The following is a 22415-nucleotide window of genomic DNA, read 5'->3' as shown; positions in this document are numbered from 1 at the left end:
ATGACATCTTAACTTATTCAAGTAAAGAAGGCAAACGAACAACATCATCATCTTACGCTCGAACTTTGAGAAAAGAGCAACTCTATACCAAATTCTCCGAGTGAGAATTTCTGTTAAACGAAGTCAAATTTTCTAGACCATGATGTTAATGGTCAAGGCATTACAATCAATCTCGAAATCAAGCCACACGTGATCATGAAACTCTCTCAACTCAGACTTGTATTCGTAAAATCTTAGAACTCGCCTGTTATCACCGAAGATTCATTTCTGACTTTTCTCGTGTTACCCGACTTTTAAACTCGTTAACTCACTAAGGGAAAACTTTAAACCTCTCCGTGTTCGAACCTTGAGCGTGATTCTTCACACCAACATTTCTAGTTAAAATCGTATAGCAACAGATGGAACTCAAACATGGAAATATTTCTACATGAACGCCGAAAGGCATACTCTCTCGACTCAAAAATTAACGTAACTAAAATTCGTTATTTTGCACGAAGAATTCGAATACTAAATTGTGGATCCGATCAATTTTCTCGTCATCCCGTACCACACTACCTACCTCTGTTATTTCAACGTCACCGTCTGATATTACTGGAATTTAAGATAACACACAATCCAACGATACTTCACTCTTCTTTGACGTAACGCCCTTGTGTTTCTGATAATCGGTCAACTATTATTCAACCCCGAACTATACAACTACGTGTACTACCTCGTTTCTCTTTCAGACTTCAACTTTTGACAACTAGAGGCACGTTATGGCAACCTCGAGATGTAAACTCATCCTATTCTAAGTCCTCATTTCACTACTATCTTTACCGTTCGCATTTCCGTTTAAAGAAACTCCTTGTAACATTTCTCCATGGATAGAGAAACTCCTCATATTACATAAGTATTCGCCACGAGGGTGAATAGTCCTAACGAACATTTTTTTTCGAACCCTAACTGACTCGTTCAAACATATCTTAAGAGATTCTATTCCAACACGGTGTATCTTTGTTAATTATCCCGTATCGAAATACTCGTTTCACTTCTAGTTTTACAAGAAGCCTCGGGACCGCGTTTAGACATGAGTACCGCGTACCATCCACAACCCGACGGACCGAACAAACATGTGATTTAAACCTTGGAAACCATAATACAAGTTTGTATTACCAACTTCAAATTTACTTGAGAAAAGTATTTTCCTTTAACCGAATCCTCGTACTACAATGATTTTCATTCAAGTTTTAACGTCACTCCTTTTGAAACCACATGTGACCGGAAACGTCATTCTCCCTTGTCGAACCAAGTAAACGATGATCAATTCACCGGGGCCGAGGTTGTTCATGAGCAACCGAGAAAATTTATTCATATTCAGGTAAAACCCTACGCGACTCGTAATCACCAAGAGCTACGCCGATGTTAGACGTAAACATTTCAAATTCCACGTGGGAAACCGCGTCACGTTAAGAGTCGCACCTTGGAAAGGTGCAATCCGTTTCGGGAAACGTAGGAAGCTAAATCCGCGATATTTTGATCCTTTAAATTCTTGGGGTGTTTTGGACCCGTCGCTAGCCGTTTAGACTTTTCCAACTCATTTTGGGTCTCCGTTTATCCTACATTCGATGTATCAACTCAAAGACGTGTTTTGCGAAACGAGAACTTGTTATCTCCTTTGATGAACTCACTATCGACGATAACCCTCACTTCCTAGGAGGACCGGTTGAAACCATAAATCGTGAAGCCAAACCTTAAAACATCGTATGATCCCGACCGTCAAAATTCGTTGAAATACCCTAGAACGTACTTCTCCCTCACTCGTAGAATTGGCAACGCAAGATCTCGAGGAAGATTCAACAACTACTACTTCCAACTAAATTTCGGGACGAAATTTCTTTTGAGGTGTGGATAATGTAACATCCCGCGTTTTTCCGTTAAATTTAATTTTAACACCGTCTTTTTTTTTTAAAACATAATCTTTCGTATTTAAATTAATAGTTTCCGTGAGTAACGTTCATTATATTCCCGCTATTTAATTTTGACATCACCCGTTTACTCGAGCGTTTTAAAAATATTCGTTTGGTTAATTCCCGCACCCGACTACAAACATGAGGGACTTAAGTTGACAAGTGGGCAAAGTGGTGACTAGGTCAACTAGTCAACCACTTCACCTCCTCCATCCATTTCCATCCATCTCCCTCATCTCTCTTTCTCTCTAGCAAGAACACACACACACAACACCCAATTCAATCATTCATCATCTAAATTCGATTTAGGAGGCTTACAACAAAACAAATTACATATTTGGAATCCTCTCTTCATCCTCTACAATTTGATACCAACTTCATCTCGTTTGGGTAACATTTCTAAAACTCTAGATTTCTCTAAATTCGTGTTTTTGATTTGAAATGGTGTTAGTTAGTGTCTATGGCTCAAGTCTAACATGAATATATGTTTGGTTTGCTCGATTTGTTGTTTTTGGAGTAACTAGCATGAACTTGAAATGGGTTTGCTTAATCCTTGATTTTGGATGAGTTAATGTTGTTAGATTGTTAAAGTGCATGTTTTAATTGTGTTACTAGTATCACTAGCTTCGTTTTGATGCGTAGGTTGATTAAGAAAACTTCAAAAACATGAATATTGATTTTGTGATGTTTGACTAGGGTTTGATAGTTCTTGACATGAACTTTTGATGCTTGAATGCCATGGAATGTTAATTGTTAGTGATTAGTTGTAATGTATGCTTAATTACCTTCGAAACGGCATATCGTATGTGTAAATTGGATTCCCGAAACTTAAAATGCAATTGATGAACTTGAAACTTTGAAAATGGACTTTTAAACGATCACTTGACGAGAAATCGGTTATGGAAAATGTTGTTTTTGTTTGATGAAACATGTTTAGTTGTGTTCCTTGTCAAAAGAGCTTTCCAACGGTATAAGATACGCTTCCTAATTGTTTACGGTTTGAGTTTTGCGTTTGTTTGAAATTTTACCAAGCCTTGAACAAGTGAAACAGGCCAGGGACCAGGCCACGGCCATTGTCGCGCCGCGGAGCAATTTGTCGCGCCGTGGCCCAAAGGGTGATTTTAGAACATGTTTTTCAAGCTTTCTGACCTTCAACATAGGCATTTGTCGCGCCGCGGAGCAATTTGTCGCGCCGTGACAATTGCCTGTTTCATCCGAACTTCAGCAAACTTGTTTTGGCCATAACTTTTTGACCGTAACTCCGTTTTCGATGAATCAAATATCGTTGGAAACGTAATAAGATTTCCTTTCTAATGGTAAGGTTTTGAAATGTCAACTCAAACTTTATTACAATCGTTCTAACATGCTTTTATACTTGATTCTTGCATGAAACTTGACAACGTGATTCACATGCTATACTATTCGAGTCGTAACGAGCCATAGGACTAATTGAACACATTTCACCCGACCTTGTGTCGTAACCGGTTAATTGATATAACTTACTTGTTTAGGTCAAGGCTAAGCAACTTTCATGCACACGTTTACTTGTTGAAGTACTTTTATACTCTTGCACTCAAGGTGAGATCATAGTCCCACTTTTTCAATCACTTTTATTCTTTACATCGTGGGCTGAGAAACACATACATTTCATACTTATTTACTTTTCATGCTTTTACATTGTGAACAAATACGAATACAAAGATGCATACGAGTTTGAACAAAAGTCCTCAATCCAATTATCATTAGTTCCACTTGCAGGGTGTAAGTGTAAGCGTGTAATTATGTTGTGTGGCCATACGGGTTTAACAAACCCTCATTCAGACGGTTCGCTACCGTTAGTGAATGAAATATAATTTCAACAATGTATAGTGTAAGTTCTAACACTAAATTCAAAATTCAGAGGGAAGATTCGGTTAAGCCTTGATAATTGGGTGCTCGTGATACAAATACTATTTTGGAATGTGAATGATTCTGGTTGAGCAATTCTTAAAGAACCTTGTGGTTCAATACAATTTACTTACTAAACCTATGATTTCACCAACGTTTTTCGTTGACAGATTTCTATGTTTTTCTCAGGTCTTGCACGATATGTGATACATGCTTCCGCTCATTATTTGATACTTGCATTGGATGTCGAGTATACATGCTTTTCATGGAGCGTCTTTTGACTTTACTTTAAACCGTGTCGCCTAGATTTCAATCGTACTTATAACGTTGTAACTTAACTTTTGGTTGAACAATTCTTGTAAACTTTGAAACAATCTTTATTTTGAAATGAAGGCGACATATTTTGGTCAAACGTTATCTTAAAGACTTATAATCAGGTAATGGGACCCACGTAGCCGACGCCGTCACTTGACGATTTGTCGGGGTCGCTACAGATAGTGTATAGACAAAATTCATATCTTAGCGTTGTAGCGACCCCGACAAATCGTCAAGTGACGGCGTCGGCTACGTGGGTCCCATTACCTGATTATAAGTCTTTAAGATAACGTTTGACCAAAATATGTCGCCTTCATTTCAAAATAAAGATTGTTCCCAAAGTTTACAAGAATTGTTCAACCAATAGTTAAGTTACAACGTTATAATACGAATGAAATCTAGGCGACACGGTTTAAAGTAAAGTCAAAAGACGCTCCATGAAATGCATGTATACTCGATATCGGATGCAAGTATCAAATAGTAAGCGGAAGCATGTTTCACATATCGTGCAAGACCTGAGAAAAACATAGAAATCTGTCAACGAAAACGTTGGTGAAATCATAGGTTTAAGTAAGTAAGTACAAGTGAACCACAAGATTTGCATCAATGAAATAATAGTAATACATTCCAAAAGTTTGTTTCACGAGCACCCAATTATCAAAGCTTAACATTCCTTCCATTGTATACCCCATCACTTAGTGCTAGAACAAACACTGATTCTCGAAAATATATTTCATCCGTAGACGGTAGCGAACCGTCAAGGATGAGGGTTGTCAACCCATATGGCCATATAACATAAGTTCTCGCTTACACCCGGCAAGTGTAACTAATGATAATCGAATTGAGGATTTTGTTCTAAACTCGTATGTAGAATGTTTGTTTTCCCGTTCTTGTGTTCACTTAGTTCAAAAGAATCGTTTATGTTTTCTCATCCCAAATATAAGTTCAAAAAGAGTAAAAGTGGGACTATGATCTCACCTTGAGTGCACGAGTAGTAAAGTACTTCAACAAGTAAACGTGTGCAAAGAACAATGCTAGTCTTGACCTAAACAATAGGTTGTATCAATAACGGTAAACACGATAGGTCAAAGATGTTCAATTAGTCCTATGGCCCAATACGACTCGATTAATATAGCATGTGAAGCAAATTGTCATGTTTCATGCAAAGTACAAGTATAAAAACATGTTAGAACGATTGCACAAATATTTGGTTAAGTTTGATTAAAAGTCAAACTTTGGTCGGTCAAAGTCAACGAAAGTCAACACGTTCGGGTCGGGTTCCGAACTATTTTTCTGAGGTTTTTAATCATATATGAACATGTTAGAACAAGTTTCATGTGAATCGGAGGTCCGTAGTATGCCAAACATTTTCCTAAATTTGACAAAGTAGGTCAGAATCTGACCACGGCATATGCCGCGCCGCGGCCAGAGGTGTCGCGCCGCGACATAACACGTGGTCTGGCACCAGGTCAGTTTCAAAGTTCAAGTCTTGGTCAAAACTTCAAACAACCATAAAACGCAAACCGTAAACAACTAGAAGACGTATCTTATACCGTTGGAAAGCTCTTTTGACAAGGAACACAACTAAACATGTTTCACCAAACAAAAACATCATTTATAATAGTCGAAAACTCATCAAGTGATCATTAAACGTTCATTTTTAAGGTTTCAAGTTCTTCAAATGCAAATTGAGTTTCGGGAAACCAATTCACACATATAATATGCCGTCTTGAAGGTAATGAAACATACATCACAACTAACAACTTACTAACAACAATTCATGGTAATCAATGCATCAAATAATCACTTCAAGTTCTCCAAACCCTAACTCAATTCCACCAAAAATCAATAATCAAGCTCCTGAAGTTTTCTAAGGCAACCTACACATCAAATTGAAGCTAGTGATGCTAGTAACACAATTAAAACATCAACTTTCAACATCTAACAACATATGATCATCCAAAATTCAAGAACAACACACCAAAATTCAAGTTCATGCTAGTTACACTAAAACAACGAGATCGAGCATATAAATCATATATTCATGTTAGACTTGAGCCATAGACACTAATTAACACTTTTATAAGTTAAAAACATCAAGAACATAAAATCTAGTGATTTTAGAAAGTTACCCAAATGAGATGAAGTTGGTACCAAAATGAAGAGGATGAAGAGAGGATCACGAATATGTAATTTATTTGGTTGCTAGCTCCCTAATCCGGATTTAGATGATGAATGAATGAGAAAGGAAATTGGGTGTGTTCTTGCTAGAGAGAAAGGGAGATGAGGGAGATGGATGGAAATGGATGGAGGAGGTGAAGTGGTTGACTAGTTGACCTAGTCACCACTTTGCCCACTTGTCAACTTAAGTCCCTCATGTTTGTAGTCGGGTGCGGGAATTAACCAAACGAATATTTTTAAAACGCTCGAGTAAACGGGTGATGTCAAAATTAAATAGCGGGAATATAATGAACGTTACTCACGGAAACTATTAATTTAAATACGAAAGATTATGTTTTTAAAAAAAAGACGGTGTTAAAATTAAATTTAACGGAAAAACGCGGGATGTTACATTATCCACAACTCAAAAGAAATTTCGTCCCGAAATTTAGTTGGAAGTAGTAGTTGTTGAATCTTCCTCGAGATCTTGCGTTGCCAATTCTACGAGTGAGGGAGAAGTACGTTCTAGGGTATTTCAACGAATTTTGACGGTCGGGATCATACGATGTTTTAAGGTTTGGCTTCACGATTTATGGTTTCGACCGGTCCTCCTAGGAAGTGAGGGTTATCGTCGATAGTGAGTTCATCAAAGGAGATAACAAGTTCTCGTTTCGCAAAACACGTCTTTGAGTTGATACATCGAATGTAGGATAAACGGAGACCCAAAATGAGTCGGAAAAGTCTAAACGGCTAGCGACGGGTCCAAAACACCCCAAGAATTTAAAGGATCAAAATATCGCGGATTTAGCTTCCTACGTTTCCCGAAACGGATTGCACCTTTCCAAGGTGCGACTCTTAACGTGACGCGGTTTCCCACGTGGAATTTGAAATGTTTACGTCTAACATCGGCGTAGCTCTTGGTGATTACGAGTCGCGTAGGGTTTTACCTGAATATGAATAAATTTTCTCGGTTGCTCATGAACAACCTCGGCCCCGGTGAATTGATCATCGTTTACTTGGTTCGACAAGGGAGAATGACGTTTCCGGTCACATGTGGTTTCAAAAGGAGTGACGTTAAAACTTGAATGAAAATCATTGTAGTACGAGGATTCGGTTAAAGGAAAATACTTTTCTCAAGTAAATTTGAAGTTGGTAATACAAACTTGTATTATGGTTTCCAAGGTTTAAATCACATGTTTGTTCGGTCCGTCGGGTTGTGGATGGTACGCGGTACTCATGTCTAAACGCGGTCCCGAGGCTTCTTGTAAAACTAGAAGTGAAACGAGTATTTCGATACGGGATAATTAACAAAGATACACCGTGTTGGAATAGAATCTCTTAAGATATGTTTGAACGAGTCAGTTAGGGTTCGAAAAAAAATGTTCGTTAGGACTATTCACCCTCGTGGCGAATACTTATGTAATATGAAGAGTTTCTCTATCCATGGAGAAATGTTATAAGGAGTTTCTATAAACGGAAATGCGAACGGTAAAGATAGTAGTGAAATGAGGACTTAGAATGGGATGAGTTTACATCTCGAGGTTGCCATAACGTGCCTCTAGTTGTCAAAAGTTGAAGTCTGAAGGAGAAACGAGGTAGTACACGTAGTTGCATAGTTCGGGGTTGAATAATAGTTGACCGATTATCAGAAACACAAGGGCGTTACGTCAAAGAAGAGTGAAGTATCGTTGGATTGTGTGTTATCTTAAATCCCAGTAATATCAGACGGTGACGGTGAAATAACAGAGGTAGGTAGTGTGGTACGGGATGACGAGAAAATTGATCGGATCCACAATTTAGTATTCGAATTCTTCGTGCAAAATAACGAATTTTAGTTATGTTGATTTTTGAGACGAGAGAGTATGCCTTTCGGCGTTCAAGTAGAAATATTTCTATATTTGAGTTCCATTTTGTGCCACACGAATTTATCTAGTAAGGTTGGTGTGAAAAAAAAAAATAAATCACGTTCAAAGTCCGGACACGAAAAATGTTTAATTCTTTCCCTTAGTACGTTAACGAGGTTAAAGGACGAGCGATACGGGAAAAATTGGAAATTAATCTTTGGTAATAATCGCGAGATCCAAAATTTTACGAATACAAGTCGGAGTCGTGAGGGTTTCTCCAAAATTAATTAATTAATTAATTAATTTTTTTTTTTTTTTTTTTTTTTTTTTTTTTTTTTTTTTTTTTTTTTTTACCTTGACCACTAATAACATGGTTTAGAATTTGGACTTTGTTTAACCAAAATTCTCACTTGGAGAATTCGGCATAGAGTTGCTCTTTTCTCAAGAGTTCGAGCGTAAGACGGAGACGTTGTCCGTTTTTCCTTTCCGCTTGAATAGCTTAAAACATCAATTATAAGTACGGTAACGGATTTGTCTAGATAAGTTTGCATACGTGGTTCCGGAGGTCTATGAATACGGGCGGAGCCTTAGTTAAACTGAACGGCACTAAAAGAAATTTATAACTATCGTAGCGAGTTCGGAAAGCGGTTTAGGAGACATCTTCTCCCTTAACCCTCAATTGATGATAACCAGAATGAAGGTCGATTTTAGAATATACGCGAGATCCGTGTAACAGTTCAAGAGGTTGTTGATACGGGAAAGAGGATATCGGTTCTTAAACGGAAATCATTTAGTTCACTAGAATCACATATATGTGGGGAAAACATTCCCTTCCTAACGTATAGGTTTTGGGCTCCCTAGTTCTATAGATGTCAAATCAAAGTTCAAATTACCTACCCAATAAGTCTAACGTACTCCCTCCGATAAAATTTATCGATACGCAATGGTTTCCCGTTGGTCACTTGAATGGCGTAAGTAATATCTAGGGGGAGGGGTGGAGTGCAAAGAGTAGGCTCCAAAGCCTTGGATACAAAACATTTATCGATACCCGAATCGGATAAACATGAAACATAAGAGTCGTTGAGAAGGAACGTACCCGTAACTAATTGTCGTTCCGGGAATCCTATGTGTTAAGGTTGAAAGCTCGTTCGCGTACATTAGGGTGGGCGTTCTTCTTGGGACATGCATTCTTAAAATGACCCAGTTGTCCACATTCAAAACAAGCACCCCTTCTGCGTGCACTGGGCACCTTTTTAGCGACGGGGGCGGCACCCTTACAACTATGGGCCACATGGCCACTTCTTTGACACTTGATGCAAAATGGTCCGCCACATTTTCCATAATGATGTTTGTGGCACGTGTTGCAAAAAGGTCGTGTTCCAGCATAATTTTTCCTGCCGCCGGGGGTGAAAGGCTTCTTGGTGGAGTCGTTGTGGTTGTGGTTGCTTGATGGAGAGGCTTCCTGTTTTCTTTTGTTGTTAACTGGTTGGGCCTCGGCCGTTGGTGCCAGCGCTTCAATTTCATCCACCGTTTTTATAAATCGGCGGGCTATCATCACAGCCTCTTGTAGGTCGGCGGGTCTTAATGGCATTACCCCGTGTGGAATGCTCTTAGGGAGGCCATCCATGTAAAACTCAACTCCTTGGGGCCCGGGAGCCCGGAGGTTTGGACAAATGGAGGTTAGTTCGGCAAACCGTTGATTATAAGCTTCGAGGTCATCTCGGGCTATTTTTAAATTTCTTGGCCCCTGTTCGAGCCTTCGAGTCTCTTCGCGCGGGAAGTATTCGGTGGTCATTCTTTCTCTTAATTCGATCCAAGAGAGTGTAAGGGCTTCATCGATACCCACCGATTGTACATACGTGTTCCACCATGAGAGAGCAATACCGGTGAGAGTGAGGGTGGAAAACTTGACCTTATCTTGGTCCCGACAACCGCTTATACTAAAAACGGCTTCTGTTTGTTCGAACCATCGGGTGAGAGCAACCGGTCCTTCGGTTCCATTGAAAGTGGGAGGATTGTACTTCATGAAGTTTTTGTAGGAGCACCCCCCGTTTGAATTACCGACCCCATGATTGTTGTTGTTAGAAAAGTGATCGGCCACGGCCGTACCCACGGCGGTGGTTATCATTCGTTGAAGAGCTTGTTCAAGAGTTTCGAGAGGAGTGTTGTGTTGACCTTGGTGAGCCATTGTTCCTTTATGACACAAGAATATCGTTGGTTAGTATTTTCAACAATACTAACCACAGTATGGAATAAGGATAGAGAGAAAATTTTTCCTTGACTCGCCTTAAATTCTTTACGTCATAATGTCGGAACGTCCATGTGAATCACCGTAATATAATCCCGGAAATTATATTACCCTGATTCTCATGTGCATTTAACATTACTTCATAAAGTCAAAGTGGCGCATCAACAAAATTTATCAACGTAAGATCAAGATCGAATACGAGTTAGATATGATAGAAGAGTTCGAGTATAAATGCACAATTAGTCAAATAATTCCTACTTCAGTCTATATGCCGGTTGTAGTCTAGATTCACCTATGTACCCTATGACTCGGGGTGAACACAAATGAACTCTAAATCCCTACAACCAAGGCTCTGATACCAACTGTAGCGACCCCGACAAATCGTCAAGTGACGGCGTCGGCTACGTGGGTCCCATTACCTGATTATAAGTCTTTAAGATAACGTTTGACCAAAATATGTCGCCTTCATTTCAAAATAAAGATTGTTCCCAAAGTTTACAAGAATTGTTCAACCAATAGTTAAGTTACAACGTTATAATACGAATGAAATCTAGGCGACACGGTTTAAAGTAAAGTCAAAAGACGCTCCATGAAATGCATGTATACTCGATATCGGATGCAAGTATCAAATAGTAAGCGGAAGCATGTTTCACATATCGTGCAAGACCTGAGAAAAACATAGAAATCTGTCAACGAAAACGTTGGTGAAATCATAGGTTTAAGTAAGTAAGTACAAGTGAACCACAAGATTTGCATCAATGAAATAATAGTAATACATTCCAAAAGTTTGTTTCACGAGCACCCAATTATCAAAGCTTAACATTCCTTCCATTGTATACCCCATCACTTAGTGCTAGAACAAACACTGATTCTCGAAAATATATTTCATCCGTAGACGGTAGCGAACCGTCAAGGATGAGGGTTGTCAACCCATATGGCCATATAACATAAGTTCTCGCTTACACCCGGCAAGTGTAACTAATGATAATCGAATTGAGGATTTTGTTCTAAACTCGTATGTAGAATGTTTGTTTTCCCGTTCTTGTGTTCACTTAGTTCAAAAGAATCGTTTATGTTTTCTCATCCCAAATATAAGTTCAAAAAGAGTAAAAGTGGGACTATGATCTCACCTTGAGTGCACGAGTAGTAAAGTACTTCAACAAGTAAACGTGTGCAAAGAACAATGCTAGTCTTGACCTAAACAATAGGTTGTATCAATAACGGTAAACACGATAGGTCAAAGATGTTCAATTAGTCCTATGGCCCAATACGACTCGATTAATATAGCATGTGAAGCAAATTGTCATGTTTCATGCAAAGTACAAGTATAAAAACATGTTAGAACGATTGCACAAATATTTGGTTAAGTTTGATTAAAAGTCAAACTTTGGTCGGTCAAAGTCAACGAAAGTCAACACGTTCGGGTCGGGTTCCGAACTATTTTTCTGAGGTTTTTAATCATATATGAACATGTTAGAACAAGTTTCATGTGAATCGGAGGTCCGTAGTATGCCAAACATTTTCCTAAATTTGACAAAGTAGGTCAGAATCTGACCACGGCATATGCCGCGCCGCGGCCAGAGGTGTCGCGCCGCGACATAACACGTGGTCTGGCACCAGGTCAGTTTCAAAGTTCAAGTCTTGGTCAAAACTTCAAACAACCATAAAACGCAAACCGTAAACAACTAGAAGACGTATCTTATACCGTTGGAAAGCTCTTTTGACAAGGAACACAACTAAACATGTTTCACCAAACAAAAACATCATTTATAATAGTCGAAAACTCATCAAGTGATCATTAAACGTTCATTTTTAAGGTTTCAAGTTCTTCAAATGCAAATTGAGTTTCGGGAAACCAATTCACACATATAATATGCCGTCTTGAAGGTAATGAAACATACATCACAACTAACAACTTACTAACAACAATTCATGGTAATCAATGCATCAAATAATCACTTCAAGTTCTCCAAACCCTAACTCAATTCCACCAAAAATCAATAATCAAGCTCCTGAAGTTTTCTAAGGCAACCTACACATCAAATTGAAGCTAGTGATGCTAGTAACACAATTAAAACATCAACTTTCAACATCTAACAACATATGATCATCCAAAATTCAAGAACAACACACCAAAATTCAAGTTCATGCTAGTTACACTAAAACAACGAGATCGAGCATATAAATCATATATTCATGTTAGACTTGAGCCATAGACACTAATTAACACTTTTATAAGTTAAAAACATCAAGAACATAAAATCTAGTGATTTTAGAAAGTTACCCAAATGAGATGAAGTTGGTACCAAAATGAAGAGGATGAAGAGAGGATCACGAATATGTAATTTATTTGGTTGCTAGCTCCCTAATCCGGATTTAGATGATGAATGAATGAGAAAGGAAATTGGGTGTGTTCTTGCTAGAGAGAAAGGGAGATGAGGGAGATGGATGGAAATGGATGGAGGAGGTGAAGTGGTTGACTAGTTGACCTAGTCACCACTTTGCCCACTTGTCAACTTAAGTCCCTCATGTTTGTAGTCGGGTGCGGGAATTAACCAAACGAATATTTTTAAAACGCTCGAGTAAACGGGTGATGTCAAAATTAAATAGCGGGAATATAATGAACGTTACTCACGGAAACTATTAATTTAAATACGAAAGATTATGTTTTTAAAAAAAAGACGGTGTTAAAATTAAATTTAACGGAAAAACGCGGGATGTTACAAGCGTAACTGTTATTGTTACTTTTGTCTGACTGCTTCCGTAGATTCATCCGTAACTTATGAGATTTTAGTATTATATATACATATGTAAATTATGTATTGCAGGGTACTAATCTACATCCTATAATCTATTTCTTATCGAAAAATCCTTCATCTGATTGTACGAGATGAATCCCTCAACCAGTTCGAATTTCTCGAATTTCGACAGCTATTCCGATATGGAGTTTCGCCTAAGCTCCGAAAGCAGTGTCACCAGAATGAATCAATCAAGCAGCCGTCCCCAATTCATCTGATGGGTTCGTAGTCGACTTAATCAATGGAGACAAGAAGAAGGCAATCCCTTCCACCAACCGAATTTACCTCTTGCCGATGAACCTCAAGCACTTACCGGCGAACCTGTTCGTAATGCTATTTCCTCTCTCAGTTCCCGAATATCTCGCCAAGATTATATTCTATCTAAAATTTTTGATCTTATTCATCCGCTCGTTCCGATCGACAATCATCTCAGAGTAATGGAAGAAGTTAACGAGCTTCGCGCTCGAGTAATCAATTTGGAGAATATGGTGCAAAATTTACCAGCTCCGGCAACATCACCGGCATTAAAAGTACCACCAACATCAACACCAGTACCACCAATAACCCAAGTTTCAACAATCCATGCCTCACCATCTCATTCTGTACCTCGAGTATAATCATCATTCTACGAATCGTTCTACATCAATTACCTTCGTTCTATATGACGATTATGTAATCTTTAATGTTTTAGAGATTATATATTCTCATTCTAACGGTAAATTAAATGAGATGAATATCATATTAACTCATTAAATCCATGATTACATCTGAAGAAAATATATATGTATGTATATTTTCATAAAGATTGTAATTAAAAATTCTTTTGTACAAACTGTTAATGATGAGAATATTTTAACGGGTAGGTAATACCCGAGGAATATTTAGATTTCACATTAATAAGTTACACTGTACATTCTTCGAATTTGATTCAATAGTCATTTACTATCCTACTTACATTCATCGATATACGTATCCGTTCACCGCATAATAACCCTTTTCATTCAATTTCATATTTGGATTTTGACTTATCAAAATCTAACAAGTGGCATAATGAAGAAAATATTGGACAAAATAAAACTTGTTAGAACAAACAAATTAACTATAAAGAAATTTTGTTAAGAATCCACGCTAACTGTTCCTAGCTAACTGTTCCTAGCTAACTGGTTACATTTTATTTATCGCAATTTAATTATCGCAATTTACATTCTCGCAATTTACATTCTCGCAATTTACATTCTCGCAATTTTATTTATCGTCATTTAATTTCTGTTATTTACTTTTACGCACTTTAAATATCGGGACACGTATACAAGGTTTTGACATATCATATCGACGCATCTATATCTATATATATATTATTTGGAATCACCATAGACACTCTATATGCAGTAATGATCGAGTTCTCTATACAGGGTTGAGGTTGATTCTATAATAATATATATACTTTGAGTTGTGATCGAGTCTGAGACATATACGGGTCACGACACGTATTAATTAATTCGAATATAATATAATAAAATATATATGAATTACTGGACTGTTAACTGTGGACTATCGACTGTGGACTAATAACATTGGACAATTAAAATGAATTAAAATATTGATTATAACATATGAAACTAAACAATTCTTCAAGTTTGCCACTTGATTTCATCTTAAACCTCATTTGTATCTCGACGATTACAATCTGCGTTCAAACCTTTCATAATTCTTGAAAACACCTCAGGCGAGAGGATAAATCAACCGCATTTAATCTACGGAAGAAAAGATTGGTGCATATAGCTATTCACCTGAGAAACTCTCGGCAACTGAGTAAACATTTAACCCGTAGCTGTGCTAATTCCTTAGTGTTATTATTACCCAAAATAACTTGATAATCCCTTTTCAAAGTAGCGAATTTTGTCACAGCTCCAACAAGTCAACTTCGACTTTTCGTTCGAAACAGTCTTATTATAATTTTAATATATCTGCGTGCTCTTTTATTGTTACCGGGGAACCTTTTATATTCCACCATAATACCATCAGCGTTTAATCATCTAAAAACACAATTCTCCTGAAAACATCTCGGATTGATAACCGACGATTCAGATATGGCTGTATTAAATGCAGAGGAAACAGTAAAAATTGTAAGTGGTCTAAATGGTCAAGAGTTTGATGATAAAGAATGGAGTGTTGGGAACGCTCGATAGAAAATTTGGTACTGAAAAACTGATTGAGCTAACCCTGAAAGAGACCAAGAACAAATACAAGGACCAAACTCTATATTCAAAGAATACAGGCAATTCTGGGTCCGATGAAATCTTTAGAGAATACCATGCTCCGAAGTCATGTTAAAATCTTGCGGAAAATTTTTCTTCATCAACCTTCGAACTTAGAAATTTCAAAATATCATCATAAATATCTTCGATATTTCTGAGGATATTTTCATAAATATTCTTGTCCGAAATTATCTACCTCTTCGTGTTTTCTGTATTCCATTATATTGAAAACTTCTGTAAAATCTAAGTATATATTATGAATGAATTGCGGAGAAGTGTTGGGAATTGAAGCATGAGTTAGTATAATATAATGGCGCTTGGCCAACGTTATTATATTACAGTAAGTCATGCTGAGTTTCTAATGGAACGTGATGATTCACAGATCCTAACGTCATCATGTGCCATGTTACATAACTCTTTCATTCTACTTAACTTCTGAACATATCAAGAAAATGTATTCTTGATGGTTCTATCTTCCGTGATGTTGATCAATTTGAAAATCAAATCGTGCTATCACGTTCCACCCTGCTTAGAACATTATAATCATTCGAAACTCTATATCTACGAATTCTGGACCATTATTCGCTTGACTTGGAGTCGGGAAGAGAAAACCAGAGCATGGAGCTCCGAAGAATTAAGGAAAATATAAATCCGATCACAAAAACAGGAATTACAAACCGTGTATATCAATGTTTATCGCAACATAAAGACACGGGAGAATTAAAAACATTATAACCCCAAGGGCGAAGTAGAAGAAAACAGATTCCTCCGGTGGTAATTGAAAAAGTAGAATGATTGTTGCGATAGTGAGGATAAGGACAAGAATCAGAACTGGGTTAAGCATTTTCACAATCTTTTGAATTTAGGATTGAGTATAGAAGTGGTGAAAACTAATGGAACAGAAAAGGTAAATTTATACTGGAAATATCAGACGTAGTAATCGGGACAGATCATCGCATTAAATTAAAGAGATCCTAATTTCCATAAATCCCGAAGAATCAGATCTTATAAATTTCCAAGAATTCTTAAATCCCTTAAATTCTGGAATTCAACCATGACTACGTCAAAAAGTAAAGAAGAATATCTATTACCTTATCTCAATCTTTTGTGATAGCTTCACTCATACGCTTCGAATAATCGAATTGTTTTATCCATATTACTCAATGATGATAAAACTCTGATTATCAACTTATTTTCGTCATGAAAACATATTTATTGTCAGCCATGACCATTCCAATCAAATTTCGGGACGAAATTTCTTTAACGGGTAGGTACTGTGACGACCCGGGAATTTTCGACCAAATTTAAACTTAATCTTTATTTGATTTAGACATGATAAGCAAAGTCTGTTAGGTTGAGTCTCAAAAATTTTGAACTATTTCATATATTCAATTGACCTTCGATCATTCTAGACGATTCACGAACCATAATTTGTAAATCAATGTGTATACATATAAAAATAAATATAAATATATGTATAGAGTATATTAAATATAATTATGTAAGGATTGTAATACTCGTTGGACGTTTCGATTATTATTTAGAGAAGTTTAATTCAAAATTATATGATTTTAAAATAAACGGTGATCCGAAAATGAGTTCTATAAATGGTAGGCTCATTAAAAATATGTTTAGGAACAATTTGTTGAATTTTAAAACTTTTTATATTTTACTTAGGGTTGGGAGTGAATAATTAATGTAATTTTTATTTAATAATTATTGACCGAATTTTATACCATACTGACCAAAATAAATAAATATAGTTAATTTAAAATTTTAGGATTTTTCTGAGTACTTTTATCCGCCCCTAATTTATCAACGGAGCACGAAATAATACCCTAAAACTTATGTCAACTAAATACTAACTGATGGCTATCCTATTTAAGTTTCTGTGTTTGATTGGATGATTGAATTTCTTTTTCACATTCACTTACTGCATTATGACTAAAAATATAATATATATATATATATATATATATATATATATATATATATATATATATATATATATATATATATATATATATATATATATATATATATATATATATATATATATATATATATATATATATAATTACACCTAAAAGATCTATTATACGTCCAAATCATTAGTTTTGATTTACTGTTTATCCATGAAAAATGTTGACAAACAGACACATATATTTTCTCACATGAGCTGTTCTTTTCGTTATTTTTCTACTAGTTTGTTACATGTTGCAATCAACTTTAAAAATATGTACCATTATTCAATTTTATTTTACCTGCTACTAGTTCCTTTCCCTTACCACTCATATAATATATTATACCTATCTAATTCTATGTACACACATTCACACCTGCACAGAGATTTATATCTCAATTGTGGACACCTTTCTCCTTCGGTACACATCATCCGGAGACACCTTTCACCTCACCACCTCCCATCACCTTCACACCAACCTTGCATCACCGAAAGACCACCATAAAACCACAACTCACCTTCGACAACCCGCCACCATCTTTTAAAACCACCATGATCATTTACCACTTATTCTAGACCGAGAGTTTACTGTCGTGTTGCATGAATGGTGTGAAGTATATCCAACGAATCCAAGAACTTATGAATTTGTTCCTGCTTCTTATTTTTTTGTTCTTTCGTAGCTACAGCAGTTTCTGCTGTAGTTTCTATTACACCACTCAAACATCATTAACACCCTCATTTTTCTAAATCAATCATCGAGAAAACACCCCCTGCAACTCCAATATTTTCGCTGCTATTTCTATTTCTGATCCACTGCCTAATTTAGTTCGAACGTGAGTTTATGTTCAAGCTAAAGGTGTGATAAAAATCAGGATGATATAGATGATGATGATGATCGATATTACCAAAAAAAATTTTTCTTTTTCCTGTTACGAAAATGGTATGATTACGAAGATGAAGTTGATAGTGGCAAAAACGATGGGGACGGGATGATTGTGAGTAAAGCAAAAGTTGATAGGGAAAGATATGTTACTCGAATAATTGATGAACCTATCGTGCATCAATAATATTTTCTTCCAATTTATAAATTGGCTTGTGGTAGGGTATGCAAACAAAACCCTTTTTAATTGGGGAGGAAAACAACCGGCTTATTAAAGTATATTGAAAACAGATTATTAATTTAGTGGACGTTTTATTCTAGGCCAGTTAACATAATAGGGCCAAATCCCTCTTTGTGTAGTTGGGCTGTAAATATAATTGGGCTGAAGAACATAGGTTAAATAGATATAAACCTCTGTTTAAAACAGAAAAGACGAGCTAGAAAGATGGTTAAGGGTGTTAGTGAGTTGCAAGTGGTCATGGGTTCGAACCGGTTCATGCCATTTTCTTTTTAAAACAAGATTTTGAGGTAGTTATTATACTTTAAATTATTATTACTTCCTTATTTTCATTATTATTATTATTATGCTATTATTAATATAATTATAAAGTATTATTATTAGTATTATGATAAAATATTGTAAAGATTATAATTGTATATATTGGTATAACTAATAATAAGACATGATCTAAATAAAATATTATTGCTATTATTGTATTAAGTATTGTAAGTAATATTATTATTATTAGTATTAACACGATTTTAAAATTATTTTTATTATTATTATTATTATTATTATTATTATTATTATTATTATTATTATTATTATTATTATTAATGACATTTACTATTATTGATAATACAACTTTCTAGTTAATATTAATAACGTTATTTTATCAAATAAATATTAGATATATAAAAACTAGACTTAATACATAACAATATTAATATTTTTATATATAAAATGAATATACTTAATTTATTAAGGAAACATATAGGTTAATAATATAAAATTGACATCACTAATAGAAATATAAATAAATTTGTTCTATTTCAATTACATGTGTTAATATATATATACATGATATAGGTTCGTGAATCCGAGGCCAACCCTATACTTGTTCAATATCGTCATATGTATTTTTACTACAAAATACATTAGGTGAGTTTCATTTGCTCCCTTTTTAATTGCTTTTGCAATATATATTTTTGGACTGAGAATACACGCGCTGCTTTTATAAATGTTTACGAAATAGACACAAGTACTTAAAAATGCATTCTACGTTGAGTTGTACCACTGGCATACTTCTCTGTAGCTTGGTAACTACTATTTACATGGGTATTGTAAACGCGAATCCTGTTGATAGATCTATCGGGCCTGACAACCCCAACCGGACTGGACGACCAGTATTCAACGGTTGCACAGTACTTCGTTTTGGTGACTACACTTGGTACGGTGTAGGGAGATTTCATAATAAAGGGAATATACGACGTTGATTAAATGTTAAGTATGGTTGCCAAGTGCTCAACAACTTAGAATATTTATATTAAAATGTTTATGAAAATGAAATCTTGTGGTCTATTAAGGTATAGAAATGATTGTTATGATAAACCTATGAACTCACCAACCTTTTGGTTGACACTTTTAAGCATGTTTATTCTCAGGTACGAATTAAGTCTTCCGCTGTGCATTAGCTCATTTTAAGGACATTACTTGGAGTCGATCATCGCAATGGGACCAAATGTTGATGACTTCGTCCAGGTGAATAAGGACGGGTCTTTACACTATACAGGGTTGAGGTTGATTCCAAAATATATATAGTTTGAGTTGTGATCAATACTGAGATACGTATACACTGGGTCGTGGATTGATTCAAGATAATATTTATCGATTTATTTCTGTACATCTAACTGTGGACAACTAGTTGTAGGTTACTAACGAGGACAGCTGACTTAATAAACTTAAAACATCAAAATATATTAAAAGTGTTGTAAATATATTTTGAACATACTTTGATATATATGTATATATTGTTATAGGTTCGTGAATCAACCAGTGGCCAAGTCTTACTTCCCGACGAAGTAAAAATCTGTGAAAGTGAGTTATAGTCCCACTTTTAAAATCTAATATTTTTAGGATGAGAATATATGCAGGTTTTATAAATGATTTACAAAATAGACACAAGTACGTGAAACTACATTCTATGGTTGAATTATCAAAATCGAATATGCCCCTTTTTATTAAGTCTGGTAATCTAAGAATTAGGGAACAGACACCCTAATTGACACGAATCCTAAAGATAGATCTATTGGGCCTAACAAACCCCATCCAAAGTACCGGATGCTTTAGTACTTCGAAATTTATATCATATCCGAAGGGTGTCCCGGAATGATGGGGATATTCTTATATATGCATCTTGTTAATGTCGGTTAACAGGTGTTCACCATATGAATGATTTTTATCTCTATGTATGGGATGTGTATTGAAATATGAAATCTTGTGGTCTATTGTTACGATTTGATATATATAGTTTAAACCTATAACTCACCAACATTTTTGTTGACGTTTAAAACATGTTTATTCTCAGGTGAATACTAAGATCTTCCGATGTTGCATACTAAAATAAGGACAAGATTTGGAGTCCATGTTTGTATGATATTATGTAAAAGCTGCATTCAAAAAACTGATTTCGATGTAACATATTTGTATTGTAAACCATTATGTAATGGTCGTGTGTAAACATGATATTTTAGATTATCATTATTTGATAATCTACGTAAAGCTTTTTAAACCTTTATTTATGAAATAAAGGTTATGGTTTGTTTTAAAAATTAATGCAGTCTTTGAAAAACGTCTCATATAGAGGTCAAAACCTCGCAACGAAATCAATTAATATGGAACGTTTTTAATCAATAAGAACGGGACATTTCATATATTTTCTTCAGATGTAATCATGGATTTAATGAGTTAATATGATATTAATCTCATTTGCTTTTCGGTTTGAGCTAGAATAAATAATCTCTAAGACTTTAGAGATTACATAATCGCCAACTAATAGTTCTCCAATGAAGTTATGAATCAATACTTCATCGTTAATTTTTATTAGTACTCCTTGTTATCTATGGTGCGTATGGCGTTGATGCTCGAGTAGTGATTATGATATTGAGGTGTGAGATGCGGATGTTGTTGTTGAAGCTGGTAAATTTTGCACCATATTTTCCAAAATCATTACTCAGACGCGAAGCTCGTTGACTTCTTCGATTACTCCGGGATGATTGGCGGTTCGGACAATTTATGTTCGAAATCATTTAGTAACAAATTTTAGTTATTTTAATTTATCTTCCATAATAATTAAATCACTTATTAGTTCTCTACTATATTTATTTTACAATATATGATTATTTATATGTATGGTTAATTATATGTACATTTCTATTTACGTTTATAGGTTCGTGAATCGTCGGGAGTAGTCGAAAGTCAAATTGAATTCATAAAAATAGTTCACAAGTTTTGAGACTCAAATTTACAGACTTTGCTTATCGTGTCGAAATCATATAAAGATTTAGTTTAAATTTGGTCGGAAATTCTCGGGTCGTCACAATATCTATGAATATTGTATCAAGGATGTTAAGCATTGTGAGGGTTGTGCCAATAATGTTAAGCATATGGTTTGATGGTTTAGCACTTTTTTTTTTTTTTTTTTTTTTAAATGCAATTTGTTTTATTTCATTAATATAAACACGAATAGTTACATTAGCCCATTATGGGCATCAGTACACTCACAGGAAGTTCTCAATAGATTTACAACATGTCAAGGTGCTAAGCTAGCAACTCAACATTACTCATGAACCTAACTATGATAGAAAAATTTGCGAATTATGTAACCAATTATGCCAGTCGATTGATTTATTCTTGCATCTCTTCGCAATCCACTCAAAACTTTTAACTTGGATCTCATTCAAAGCAACCGGAACATTCCAACACCTGTTTGAAAAAACCTTTGGGTTTCAGTTCTTTCAAATTAGGTAACCACGTGTTCATACCACTTGCTAAATAAATCTGTAAATTCACGGATCTTTTAACAAGTGGTTTAATAAAAAATAATTTAATAA

Source organism: Rutidosis leptorrhynchoides, chromosome 3, assembly GCF_046630445.1.
Source record: "Rutidosis leptorrhynchoides isolate AG116_Rl617_1_P2 chromosome 3, CSIRO_AGI_Rlap_v1, whole genome shotgun sequence".
In the NCBI taxonomy this organism is placed as follows: domain Eukaryota; kingdom Viridiplantae; phylum Streptophyta; class Magnoliopsida; order Asterales; family Asteraceae; genus Rutidosis; species Rutidosis leptorrhynchoides.
This window is presented reverse-complemented; position numbering follows the sequence as displayed.